The sequence below is a fragment of the Lissotriton helveticus genome, chromosome 3_1 (assembly GCF_964261635.1).
Source record: "Lissotriton helveticus chromosome 3_1, aLisHel1.1, whole genome shotgun sequence".
Taxonomy (NCBI): domain Eukaryota; kingdom Metazoa; phylum Chordata; class Amphibia; order Caudata; family Salamandridae; genus Lissotriton; species Lissotriton helveticus.
The window spans coordinates 921,857,259-921,871,197 of NC_136061.1; the positions used below are offsets into that span (position 1 = coordinate 921,857,259).

The 13,939-nt window shown below is 52.7% G+C and overlaps 1 protein-coding gene across 1 annotated transcript in view; it reads left to right on the top strand.

Moving 5' to 3' along the window:
- Positions 1-12,741: 12,741 nt before the first annotated feature.
- Positions 12,742-13,939, top strand: part of TMEM50A (transmembrane protein 50A) — a 43,683-nt gene continuing 42,485 nt past the window's right edge. The window contains exon 1 of the mRNA XM_078681261.1: positions 12,742-12,875. The gene's annotated coding sequence lies outside the window, so the exon portion shown is untranslated. The remainder of the gene's footprint in view (positions 12,876-13,939) is intronic.

The window sequence follows — 13,939 nt, forward strand, 5'->3', positions numbered from 1 at the left end:
AGTGAGGTGTTTGATAGCTCCACAAGTCTTAGCTTCTATGTCTTCTAATCGGCTAATTCTTGATTTGGTTTCGGTGAGCCTAGAGCATGGGTACTCACAAACTTTCTCTCAGGGGCCAAATATACAGTGTGGTTTGTGTCCGAGGGCCGCACCAGTGGGGGCGGGGTCAGTGGGGAAGGGGGCGGGGCTAGAGCAACCAAAAAAACTCTGACCATGAGGTTGATCACAGGTCCCTGCAGCGGACGCCTTCGTCCACTGAGCCACCAAACCCGGCATACACACACCTCTCTCTCTCTCTCTCTCTCTCTCTCTCTCTCTCTCTCTCTCTCTCTCTCTCTCTCTCTCTCTCTCTCTCTGTCTCTCTCTGTCTCCCTCTCTCTCCCTCACTCTGACTGTCTCACTCCCTCTCTCCCACCCTCTCTCCCACCCTCTCCCTCTCCCTCTGTCTCCCACCCTCTCTCTCTCCCTCTGTCTCCCACCCGCCCCCCCTCTGCCTCCCTCCCACCCTCTGCCTCTCTCCCACCCTCTGCCTCTCTCCCACCCTCTGCCTCTCCCCACCCTCTGCCTCTCTCCCACCCTCTGCCTCTCTCCCACCTTCTGCCTCTCTCCCACCTTCTGCCTCTCTCCCACCCTCTGCCTCTCTCCCACCCTCTGCCTCTCTCCCACCCTCTGCCTCTCTCCCACCCTCTGCCTCTCTCCCACCCTCTGCCTCTCGCCCACCCTCTGCCTCTCACCCACCCTCTGCCTCTCCCCACCATCTGCCTCTCCCCACCAAATGCCTCTCTCCCACCCTCTGCCTCTCTCCCACCCTCTGCCTCTCTCCCACCCTCTGCCTCTCTCCCACCCTCTGCCTCTCTCCCTTTCTCTGCCTGCCTCTCCCCTTCTCTGCCTGCCTCCCCCCTTCTCTGCCTGCCTCTCTCCTTTCTCTGCCTGCCTCTCTCCTTTCTCTGTCTGCCTCTCTCCTTTCTCTGTCTGCCTCTCTCCTTTCTCTGTCTGCCTCTCCCTCCCTCTGTTTGCCTCTCTTCCACCCTCTGCCTCTCTCCCACCCTCTGCCTCTCCCCACCCTCTGCCTCTCTCCCACCCTCTGCCTCTCTCCCACCCTCTGCCTCTCCCCACCCTCTGCGTCTCTCCCACCCTCTGCGTCTCTCCCACCCTCTGCCTCCCTCCCACCCTCTGCCTCCCTCCCACCCTCTGCCTCCCTCCCACCCTCTACCTCTCTCCCACCCTCTGCCTCTCTCCCACCCTCTGCCTCTCTCCCACCCTCTGCCTCTCTCCCACCTTCTGCCTCTCTCCCACTCTCTGCCTCTCCCCACCCTCTGCCTCTCTCCCACCCTCTGCCTCTCTCCCACTCTCTGCCTCTCCCCACCCTCTGCCTCTCCCCACCCTCTGCCTCTCCCCACCCTCTGCCTCTCCCCACCCTCTGCCTCTCTCGCACCCTCTGCCTCTCTCCCTTTCTCTGCCTGCCTCTCTCCCTTTCTCTGTCTGCCTCTCTCCTTTCTCTGTCTGCCTCTCTCCTTTCTCTGTCTGCCTCTCCCTCCCTCTGTCTCTCTCCCACCCTCTGCCTCTCTCCCACCCTCTGCCTCTCTCCCACCCTCTGCCTCTCTCCCACCCTCTGCCTCTCCCCACCCTCTGCCTCTCCCCACCCTCTGCCTCTCTCCCACCCTCTGCCTCGCTCCCTTTCTCTGCCTGCCTCTCCCTTTCTCTGCCTGCCTCTCCCCTTCTCTGCCTGCCTCTCTCCTTTCTCTGCCTGCCTCTCTCCTTTCTCTGTCTTCCTCTCTCCTTTCTCTGTCTGCCTCTCCCTCCCTCTGTCTCTCTCCCACCCTCTGCCTCTCTCCCACCCTCTGCCTCTCCCCACCCTCTGCCTCTCTTCCACCCTCTGCCTCTCTCCTTTCTCTGCCTGCCTCTCTCCTTTCTCTGTCTGCCTCTCCCTTTTCTCTGTTTGCCTCCCTTTCTCTGTCTGCCTCTCCCTCCCTCTGTCTCTCTCCCACCCTCTGCCTCTCTCCCACCCTCTGCCTCTCTCCCACCCTCTGCCTCTCTCCCACCCTCTGCCTCTCTCCCACCCTCTGCCTCTCTCCCCACCCTCTGCCTCTCCCCACCCTCTGCCTCTCCCCACCCTCTGCCTCTCTCCCACCCTCTGCTACCCTCTGCCTCTCCCCACCCTCTGCCTCTCTCCCACCCTCTGCCTCTCTCCCACCCTCTCCCTCTCTCCGCCTGCCTCTCCCCATATCTGCCTGCCTCTCCCCTTCTCTGCCTGCCTCTCCCCTTCTCTGCCTGCCTCTCCCCTTCTCTGCCTGCCTCTCCCCTTCTCTGCCTGCCTCTCCCCTTTCTCTGTCTGCCTCTCTCCTTTCTCTGTCAGCCTCTCTCCTTTCTCTGTCTGCCTCTCCCTCCCTCTGTCTGCCTCTCTCCCACCCTCTGCCTCTCTCCCACCCTCTGCCTCTCTCCCACCCTCTGCCTCTCTCCCACCCTCTGCCTCTCCCCACCCTCTGCCTCTCCCCACCCTCTGCCTCTCCCCACCCTCTGCCTCTCTCCCACCCTCTGCCTCTCTCCCACCCTCTGCCTCTCTCCCACCCTCTGCCTCTCTCCCACCCTCTGCCTCTCTCCCACCCTCTGCCTCTCTCCCACCCTCTGCCTCCCTCCCACCCTCTGCCTCCCTCCCACCCTCTGCCTCCCTCCCACCCTCTGCCTCCCTCCCACCCTCTGCCTCTCTCCCACCCTCTGCCTCTCTCCCACCCTCTGCCTTTCTCCCACCCTCTGCCTCTCTCCCACCCTCTGCCTCACTCCCACCCTCTGCCTCTCTCCCACCCTCTGCCTCTCTCCCACCCTCCGCCTCTCTCCCACCCTCCGCCTCTCTCCCTCCCTCTGTCTGCCTCTCTCCCACCCTCTGCCTCTCTCCCACCCTCTGCCTCTCTCCCACCCTCTGCCTCTCTCCCACCCTCTGCCTCTTCCCACCCTTTGCCTCTCCCCACCCTCTGCCTCTCCCCACCCTCTGCCTCTCTCCCACCCTCTGCCTCTCTCCCACCCTCTACCTCTCTCCCACCCTCTGCGTCTCTCCCACCCTCTGCGTCTCTCCCACCCTCTGCCTCTCTCCCACCCTCTGCCTCTCTCCCACCCTCTGCCTCTCTCCCACCCTCTGCCTCCCTCCCACCCTCTGCCTCCCTCCCACCCTCTGTCTCCCTCCCACCCTCTGCCTCTCTCCCACCCTCTGCCTCTCTCCCACCCTCTGCCTCTCTCCCACCCTCTGCCTCTCTCCCACCCTCTGCCTCTCTCCCACCCTCTGCCTTTCTCCCACCCTCTGCCTCTCTCCCACCCTCTGCCTCTCTCCCACCCTCTGCCTCTCTCCCACCCTCCGCCTCTCTCCCACCCTCTGCCTCTCTCCCACCCTCTGCCTCTCTCCCACCCTCTGCCTCTCTCCCACCCTCTGCCTCTCTCCCACCCTCTGCCTCTCTCCCACCCTCTGCCTCTCTCCCACCCTCTGCCTCTCTCCCACCCTCTGCCTCTCTCCCACCCTCTGCCTCTCCCTACCCTCTGCCTCTCTCCCTTTCTCTGCCTGCCTCTCTCCCTTTCTCTGCCTGCCTCTCTCCTTTCTCTGCCTGCCTCTCTCCTTTCTCTGTCTGCCTCTCTCCTTTCTCTGTCTGCCTCCCTCCTTTCTCTGTCTCTCTCCCTCCCTCTGTCTCTCTCCCACCCTCTGCCTCTCTCCCACCCTCTGCCTCTCTCCCACCCTCTGCCTCTCCCCACCCTCTGCCTCTCCCCACCCTCTGCCTCTCCCCACCCTCTGCCTCTCTTCCACCCTCTGCCTCTCTCCTTTCTCTGCCTGCCTCTCTCCTTTCTCTGTCTGCCTCTCCCTTTTCTCTGTTTGCCTCCCTTTCTCTGTCTGCCTCTCCCTCCCTCTGCCTCTCTCCCACCCTCTGCCTCTCTCCCACCCTCTGCCTCTCTCCCACCCTCTGCCTCTCTCCCACCCTCTGCCTCTCCCCACCCTCTGCCTCTCCCCACCCTCTGCCTCTCTTCCACCCTCTGCCTCTCTTCCACCCTCTGCCTCTCTTCCACCCTCTGCCTCTCTGTCTGCCTCTCTCCTTTCTCTGCCTGTCTCTCTCCTTTCTCTGCCTGCCTCTCTCCTTTCTCTGTCTGCCTCTCCCTTTTCTCTGTTTGCCTCCCTTTCTCTGTCTGCCTCTCCCTCCCTCTCCCTCCCTCCCTCTTGGACACGCCGCCTCTAAACGCCTTCCCTGTCGTCCTCCGGTGTTCTATGTTGGTCCCAATGGTTGTGATGTCACTGAGCACCAGGCGGGGGGTTGCGTGGGTCTGGGTCTCAGTTGAATGGGCTTGTGTCCACTGCGAATATATTAATTATGACTGTGTCTTGTAGGTGCTGATTACGTGACCTGGGTTCATAGACACTGGTCATTTCAATGGAAAAAGTTTACGGCTTTAAGGGAGCAGGGGGTCTGCATGGATCTGCATCGTACAGCCCCCAGACTTCTCAGGGCGATCTTCTCCCAAAGGACCCCTCCTACCAGCTGCCCTGGCTGAGGCAGCTTCCGGGACACACACAGCCGCACTCGAGCAAGTAACAGGTCTTTAAAAGACCATTTGCATGTTAATGGGGCTTTGTTGGCATTTCACCTCTTCTTAGGCCCCTGCAGCTCGACTCAATCACTGGAATCACCCTGGCCCCGCAGCAGAGTCTCTCAGAGTTGCGCTGCTGAAACACTCTGTGTTTGCAGACACTCTAAAACATTTTTCCAAAAACACGGGTACAATGTCAGCAAGGACCGTGGGCCGCAAAGGAAGGCTTGCCGGGCCGCCAGCGGCCCGCGGGCCGTACTATGAGTACCCGTGGCCTAGAGTTAGCATCTCTTATGTCTTGCCTAATGGCCACGATTTCCTCTTTGGTAGATTTTGCCAAGTCCCGGACTTCCTCCAGCCTGTTTAATATGATATCCATGGTTTCGCTGACCTCCTTCTTGCCTTTGATGGGTGATACCGGGTTTGGTGGTTCGGCTTTTAGACGTTTGAGGTTTTTCGTTGTCTCCTTGTCTCCCATGGTGACCTTTGTTCCAGACGTGGAAGAAATGAAGATCCTGTCCCGGAAAGTAATTGTACCACTGCGTGCGCGGGATCCGCGTTGGAGGGTGCAGTCAACCCGCGCTTCCAGTGGCGCCGTTATGCCTTTGCTTGAGTGTGAGAAGAGGAAAAGGGCTGCTACAGCACTATCGCAGGCACTGCACTTATAGATTGCAAATACTCCGGCGTACTAGCAGTCAAGAGACATCAGTAACCTCTTGCTCAGGGAGAGGCACGTTTCAGAAAAAGCATTCCTCAATCATGGGTCAGAGGTACTCGCTGTGTTGGGCACATGGGTAAGAGACGCTATAAGCAGTGTCCCTTACTTGGTCAGTGGCGCATTCCTAGTTCGCTTTATTGGTGACACGTGCGTTAGCCATCCTGGACCTGACTTAACCTATCTTTCCGCTTGTAACACGTAGTCAAGGGCTGTGGCGTAGCAGTAAGACTGGTTTCAGGCTATAAGGCAGACATAATGCCTCGCTCAGCACTGCAGGCACCCAGATCACCTTCACAGCTGTAAAAGGCTCATAGACTACACCAATGCTTAACAGTATGCACCATCCTTCATTCATTAATCGCCAACTGCCAGTGTGATGAGCGTCTTTGTGCTTCCTTTGCTTCTCTCTGTCCCCTTCCTGTCATTCCTCAATCAGCGATATTGAAGCTCAGGTCCCCGCACCTGTTGCCTTCGCGCTCCTCTGCCCCCTTTCTGAGGTTTAGTAAGCGGCAATATTGAGGCTCAGTACCGTATATCCACGCTGCTTGTCGCCGCCGTGTCTCCGCAATCCACAGTTTGCAGCAATACTTCAGCGCTTCTCTTTCTGCATGCACCTCAGTGATCATTAAGGAACCGGTGGGCAATGGTATTCAATGGTGGTCAGGCGCCGTCAGCAATCGCGCACCCGTCCGTCATCTTGTTTGAGAGAGATCGTGCGCGCGGTGACCATGGGATGTTAGGGACTTCAAGTTCGTTCAGAGTCACAGCGCTGGACCACAGGATCATAACAAGGGCTAATACAGTGAGGCTGAGTGGGGGCACCGCTTCGCATGTCATGCCTGTCCGGGGTGAATTTCATTACATATCGGGTGCGCCCGCCATTTTGTATGCGCCGTACAGGGACCCAGTAGGGACGTCTATTCGCCGTGGAGCCACGCTACTGCCACATACTCACTTAGGAGCCCTGGGTTTTCAGATGCGTAGAATACGATCGGTGTGAGGCATATTCAGAAGCCTCGGATTATGCCTGCTAGAGCCGTCGGGCCTCCGCGCTTCCGTTAGTCTCAGATGGGAGCGTAGGTTGAAAGTCGCATTATCCGGGTATAGAGGTCTCGTAGCCGTCCAGGAGACCTCCCCAGGGAGGACCACACTTTCCGATTTATGGAACCCTCTTCAGAGCCTTGCTGGAGTGCTGGAAGTGTCCCCAAGATAATAAAACGTTAGTCGCCACGGGAGGAGAGAAGCATCACGCCGCCATTTCTCCCCGCGTCCAAACCACGCCCCCCATCTAAGTTGACTCTTAACTGGTACGATGGGGGCATTAGTATTCCCGATCTAAAGAAATATTATTGGGCATACCAACTCGTGGCTATCAACCACGTGACCTATTGCCGCCCAGATGACCCTGGGTACACTCTGGATAGATGGTTGCTCCCAGGGGGAGATTACAGCAGAGCATTATATTCCAGACCCCGTAGATTCCCACTAACTGGACCTACAGCACACTCCATCCAAGTATGGCATGCGGACAACAAACACCTGAATTGGGATAATAAGCTCACTCTGACTACTCCACTGTGGAGTTCCGAGAAACTGGGGAGCCTCTGGAAATCCAAGGGCTTCGATAAATGGGACCTCATCGGCATCTCACGAATCAAAGATGTCCGGGGGGAGGGGACGGTTCTTCCTTTCACTTCACTTAAAGAACAGTACAGCTTGGCAGACACTGAGTATTATCGATATCTCCAAATCCGACATGCATTGCTCACTCACATACCAAGTAACACAACACTCCCGGAAGCCTCCCCCCTGGAGGATAGACTGCTAGACGGACACCTCCCTGAAAAGACCCGTTCTCTCATCTATAGGAAACTAATCAATAACATGGCAGATCCACTACAGGCCTTCAGGGAAAAATGGAACAGTGATGGTTTAGAACTTGATGACGAGGACTGGCACGATGCGATCTCTTCACCCCAGGAGGTTGCAATCCAGGCCATGCTGAGATTAGTGCAGCTCAAAATATTACACAGGACTTATGTCACAGGGCCTTGGCTGGTCCGGATGGAAAAGGCAGAGAATGGAGAGGGTAGGAGAGTGTGTGGGGAAATAGGGACGTTCATCCACATCTTGTGGAACTGCCAACGGATACAATCGTACTGGAAAGACATCCACCACACACTGCGGGAAGTGCTGGGGGTAGACATGCAACCAGAGGCTTGGAGGTGTATACTAAATGTCTGGGAGCCTACAGATCTCAACACGTACACTAAACAATGGGCAACGTTAGCATACATGATAGCAAAAGGGAACATTACACAGCAGTGGGGAGCAAGCCAGCCACCCCAATTGAGGAGCTGGGAAGAGGACCTTGACTGGTGCATGTATAGAGAAACGTCGGTCTTCGTGGCCAGAGGGTGCCCTGGGAAATGGAGAAGGGTATGGGGAGCGTGGAATCACTACAGAGGTGACGTCTGTCTCCCACCTTGTCGACAGATCAACACTGAAACTCTTGAAACCCCTTAATTTAACCATTTTAATAACTGTGACCTATGTTGGAATGTTACTGATGGTAATAAGAAACGATGAAGTCGGTTACTTGTAATCGATTGATGTGATTTTTGTCGAAACTTAAATAAAAAGAATTTTCTTTTTTTTAAAGTATCCTCATTATATTCTGGGAATGGTGTAAATCCTACTGGCCCATCCACCTTAATCCATTCACAGCACGCTGCACCAGTGACAAGTGCTGCCCCAGTACCTCAATGCCAGGAGGATAGCCAGTGTGTTTTCATTGGGCCCCACTGGGCCAAGGGCGACCAGGCAGTGGTCTGACTGCTGAACATTACAGAGAGAGTCCATGCCTCATGTGACCTCCCTTTCTTCAGCCCATACCGCAACCCATTGCTGCTGCAAGTTCTAAGCCCTCAGGCTAGCAGCGGTTTTAGAAGGCTATGGTGTCTGACAATCAAGGACGTCTGTGCGGGCACACAGTCAAGTGTGTCACGATGAACAGACTGTATCCTGCAGGCATCATGGGTGCACACTCTTGAGTCAGGTATGTCTGCTCACTCAGAAACGACTGGACAAGGCGATGTACTGTGTTTTACTTTTGGATACAACAATGGATCCATTACCTTTAGGTAGGTTTCAGCACTGAGCAGGAACTTCTTTTTAGCTGGTCCTGTGTTGGGCCTGCTGGTTTTACTGCAGAGTAAACTGCCCTTGGTGCATAATGATCTGTTCTCAGAGTCATCCTTCGCTGCTCAGAGGTTGTTGCTGGTAATTGAACGGCCAGGCTAGCTCTCTGGGACCGAAATTATGTCTGAGGGCCTTGCAGGCTGCCAAGAGACCTTTCAGGATTTGAGACGCATTGTAAACACCCTTTCAGCAATAAGCACCACTTATTTAATTATTGTAGAGTTTTGTATAGCGCTAGCCAGACCCGAAGGTATCGGAGCACTTCACAACATGGGTTAAGGCAACATATTAAGGCGATCGTAAACACATTGAATCAAGGCGTAGTTAGAAGACCTGTGTGTTGAATAACAATACAGGGAAGGAAAACAAAGAGAGTCACAATAGTGAGCACATGCAAGGGGGGAAGAGAAAGCATGGCGACTCAGTAAACAAGCATTGGCATAGCCAATAGGTCTCGCCTTTGGGCCCTTATAAGTGTTTACTCATCCAGCACAATATCCTTGGTGCACAAATATCAACTATTGCATGGCTAAACACATATAAGGTCCCAAGGGCAAGACCTATTGGCTATGCCAATGCTTGTTCAACTATGCATCCGGGATCCAGAACCGACGTCCCCATTATGTACTCAAATTGGTATCCCCTCTTATCACTCGTTCACTTCATGCTTGTCTTGCTTCCTGTATAGCGACCTGCTGCTGTTTGCTATGGCTAGATTTGCGAAATAGAACTACCGTTTACATACCTATTCATTGGCTTTAGGTTGAATGGCAGAACTTGCACGGGGCCTTTGTTGCACCCCTGGCCTCACCCACTGGTTCGGCTGTGACTGGATTTTGGGGAGCATTAAGGCCTGGTCTGGTGCACCTCTGCTTATTACCTCATCAGTTTCCAGGTTGGGTGAGCGTTCTGGGCAGCGGTGGCACAGGAGATGGTTGTGATGCAGTGTGTTAAATGGGGGCTCTATTTTTAGGGTTCAGGGGGTATTGCTATATTCCTAACAGGAAAGGATTTGAACAAGTAAGGCGAGTGGTCAGTGAATAGTGGTGAGCTGTAATAAAATGAGGGAAGGATGCAGTCACTGTTAGGAGAAGAGAGGAGGGTGAGGGCTCTTAGAGGGGGCTTTAGGCGGAGTTGTCGAGGAGGTGTTAAATGGTCTGCGTGGCAAAGTAACCCAGGGCCAGAGTTCTTCAAACTGCTAACTTAAGTGTTCCCAGGGGGAGGCACCAGGCTCTGGGCAAGAGAATCACCATGCTTTTGTTTAAAGGATAAACAATGAGTGGCATTAAGACCCTGTTTAATGGTCTATCACTGACACAACTGCAATGTTTAAATATGTTTTGACCTATTTAAGCATTGCCATTGTAACAGGATAATTGTGAAATTGAGAGGGCGTGATTTTTTTTCACAAGGGGGTGGGGGTAAAACATTTTAAGACCACTGCTGTGGGCGATATCTGTGATCGGATTAAGTGGTGTCACTGAAGAGCCTGCAGATTTATCATTGTGTACGTGCGGAGGTGGGGGTCCCCCTGCTTCGGAATGGGCGGGTCGGTGCACCCTGCTACTATGACGACTGAGTGTTACTTTTTCTAATCTGAAAAGATAGAGAAAGCACCCTAGCCAGAACCCCAGCTCTTAGAGGCAGCCAGTCCCTGGGTCTTAAAAAAGGTTGTGTAGTGCAGTCCACACACGGCACCCATATACACAGCATTCCTTGAAGGAGTAATGCGTGCCTCTCCCCCCCAGAAGGGGTGAGGAAATGACGAATATGAAAGCAGAGTATGTAGGTCCTCGAGGCTGGCAAAAAAACGCGAGAATCGGTGCGCTCCGTCTTTAATTCAATAGTACGCTATCTCAGGCGTATATGCTGGGCTATCAGAAGTGACCATTTATAACAAACCACTGTATGTGCTTTGTTAACGTGTTTACCTTGGTGGCGTAAATTTAATGGGTGTTAGCAATTGAAGCCCCGATCTGCCGGTGTGCCACCCAGAGCACGTGCATTAACCAGCTGTGCACACTACTCCAGCACCCTGGATGCGGGTGCCTGGCGCCGCGGAGGGCCGAGTGGTCAGCCTGTGAGGGCTCGGAAAAGTGGAGGAAGTCCGAGGCCCCAAGGGCTACCAGCGAGGCTGGTGGGCTTCTAGGATCACAATGAGGATGGGGTCCAAGGCTTGCAGATCTGTGGGTGACTAGGGAGTAGGTTGGAATCTTGGGGCGGGCGTGTATCTACACAGGTTGGTTGATTGGGGGGTGGGGTCTTTAAGTATGGTGCCGAATTAGGTAGAGCCACTGAGGTACCTCATTCATTATGAAGGGCAAGCTAAGATGACGTGAGCAGTTGATGAAATAAATTAGGTTTCTTGTTGAGCGCGACTAACACGTTTGGGTCCCACGGAGGGGGTAGAATTGCCGCAAAAGTGAAAGTAAGGGTGCCCGCGAGATGGCGCCTGTGCTCGTAAGCACGCACCCACGCGCGTAACCGCTCGCTGGTGGCCGGAGAAAGCCTTTGGTAGCACTCCAAAATGCCAGTTACTAAATGTCTCGCCAGGCCAGCGCATGCGCTGGCTCTAGCGAGACCTAAAAACATACAGAGCTGCCTTGCGCCATCTGTAATAATCATCTGCTCTGTGTAGACTGTATGCACCGTCTGGAGTGCCTTGCTGGAATTTAAAATGACGACAGAAGGCAAGGCACTATCAGATCCACGTGAGGGCTGCAGACCATGCCCCATCCGCATAACAATTGAAGTGTTATTTTCCTTCACACAACCATACACCGCTGACCACGTGGTCTGCCCAGAAAGCCTGTTAAATGCACCGGCCGTCGGCCTCATTGATGGAAGTCCAGCCCTGACCTTGTTGTCAAACAAAACAAATTGAACATGCCATTGCCCACCCCTCCCAGATGGCCGGCTCAAATCTGCATAAAAAATTGTCAGAGACTCTGCAGCAGTGCTGCCCACCGCACTAGTCACTAAGCCAGAGTAACCCAAAAGTGTGCTGGCTGCTTTTGTTAAATGCTGTCAGCCTTGTTGAGCGCCTCCTATCGAGTGGTCCCAGGATTGTTGCTATCCGTGACTAATGCATTTTAGCGCGATGTAAATGTAAATGTATTGCGACTTATATAGCGCACGTATCACCCGAAGGCATCAAGGCGCTTGCCTTGGGAACCCTTCCTGGTTTTTCCCTGTGAGATAACCCCTACTGGGTATCCCCAGGGTGAAAGCCAGGCATCCCGCAGCGGGTGGGCCGCCGTAGTGGAGATTAAGCAACTATTGCCCAGAGTTGCAGCGTGGGACCCCAGGATTAGAATAGGCACCGAGGCGAGAATTATCGAGTCCGTGGACATTTTTGGGCTCAGGACCCTGCCGCGTCGGGAATTGAACCCTGGGCCCGGGCGAGACCTCTGCATCAGGGTCTGCCGCTCTAATCAGTGAGCCACACTCCTCCCATGCGATGATGCAGACACCAGCACTAAAATGTGTAAGTCTAACACCTGATGCGTGGTACTTGGCAGGGCTGCCTTGTTATGAGTAAGTAAAGTTAATATCATATGTTAATTTAAATTAATGTTTATTAAATTGGTTCACGTGTTTTCGCAAAATGTAAAGAAACTAATATTATGGGATCACTGTTGTGAATAAAACTCATAGTAATATAAAGAACCGGATAATGTGAGTTACCTCTCTGCTGTAGGTAATATTAAGAAATTCAAATCGGACAGGCATTCATTGTTAACTTCCTCCAGTGAGGAAGAGGACAGGAAAAGATGTCACAGTTATATACACCAGATTGGACTATGGTGACTCATCCCCTATGGTTCATGAGATATGCAGTCTGTGGTTTTTTTTTGCCTTGAAATGCGTACTTTAAATGCTGATTTAATAAAGTGAAGAAAGAAATGCATAATCCTCACTTCGTTGTCCTTAATAGAATTGAAACTGTCATTCTCATTAGCTAGGACCTTTTTCATTCTTCCAATAAAAAGGGTTGGAAAGTGGTAACTCTGTTTCACGAACTATACATCCACTGCTAAAAAGGATTGGAAAGTGGTAACTCTATTTCACGGACTATACATCTAAATAGCACCACAAGAAGGAAGTAGCCATTGCTCAGAGTCTGCAGCCGCATAGCGAAACTTCCTTCTAAACTTCCGGGTCCAGAGCCCTCACTCTTGTCTTATTGGTCCGTACTATCTATTAGAAAAACACGTGCCTCCGCCAATGGCAGGAGGTTACAGGTCAGCCTAACTCGGGGCTGCCAATCAGCCGTCCTTTCAGTGACGTTGCGTCTTGTGATCTGACTCAGAGACCGGAAATGAACAAGGAGAACCATAACAAAAGGAAACGCGAGGTACTAGGAAAGAGGCCCTGCGGCAGGAACGCTTTCCAGGTACGTTTAAATGCATGTAAGGTAACATGAATACATGCAGAGTGGCGAGATTCAGTGGCAGACGCAGGATATGCGGAAGGAAGAATACCGTTCCTATGATACGCTCAAGTGTGTCAGTGTGATTAAAGCACATGATCTTAGGGACGAACATCGATTCAAGAACACCGGTGTTTGTAGCATGCAAATAGTTCTCATGTAAACGGCAGAGCTCAAATGGTACTCTGCTGCATTTAACTGTTTGCCCTCTTTTGTCCAGTAAAACGCGCATGTTAATATTTCTACATGGTTATTGCGCATCTTTTTTATTCGTATGGGCGTTTATAGGTGCTGTGTGAGTCTCTTTGTAACTCCCCACCCACACTTGGCTATTTAACCAACAATATTTGCGCACTGGGACTTGTCAATTCGTATTTTTAACTTTTTCGACTCGGGGCAAAGTTCGTCTTTTTTAAAAATTGGGAATCACTTTTGGGTGACATTTGCCCCTGTCCGGCAGTGCCATAAACCTACTAAAACAAGCCAAGGAAAAAACATGGTTTGGTTGTTCGTGGATTGTAGCAGCTTCCTAGTTATGCCGCGTCCATTATCAGTGGTTCAACTATTTCCTTAAGGGATAAATATTGGGCAAAGGTAGCACATCTTACATGCTAACTGACATGCCCGTCTATTTTTCCAAACAGCTTTTTTTTTCGTTAACATTTTCACTTACACAAGCTCACTTTCTGCAACAGACGGGGAGACGTCTGTTTTTTTTTGCGAAATGTGAGGAGCAAGCCAGCAAATTAAGATTAAGAAATGTATCAACCTTAAAAAAAAAAAATAAAAAAAAAAAAATATATATATATATATATATATATATATATATATATATATATATATTCTCCTTCTAGAAAACAGCTTGCTTGTCTTTTCCAAAGGATAAAAAGGCTGCAGCAAAGGTAGATTTGTGTGTGCCTTGCAAGTATGTAGTTGTTTTGTGCACTGATTTTGCAAGCAACACTACATATTGCAGTGAAAGCTCATTCATTTATGGGATTATAATTAAAATAAGAAGCTGGTCTATA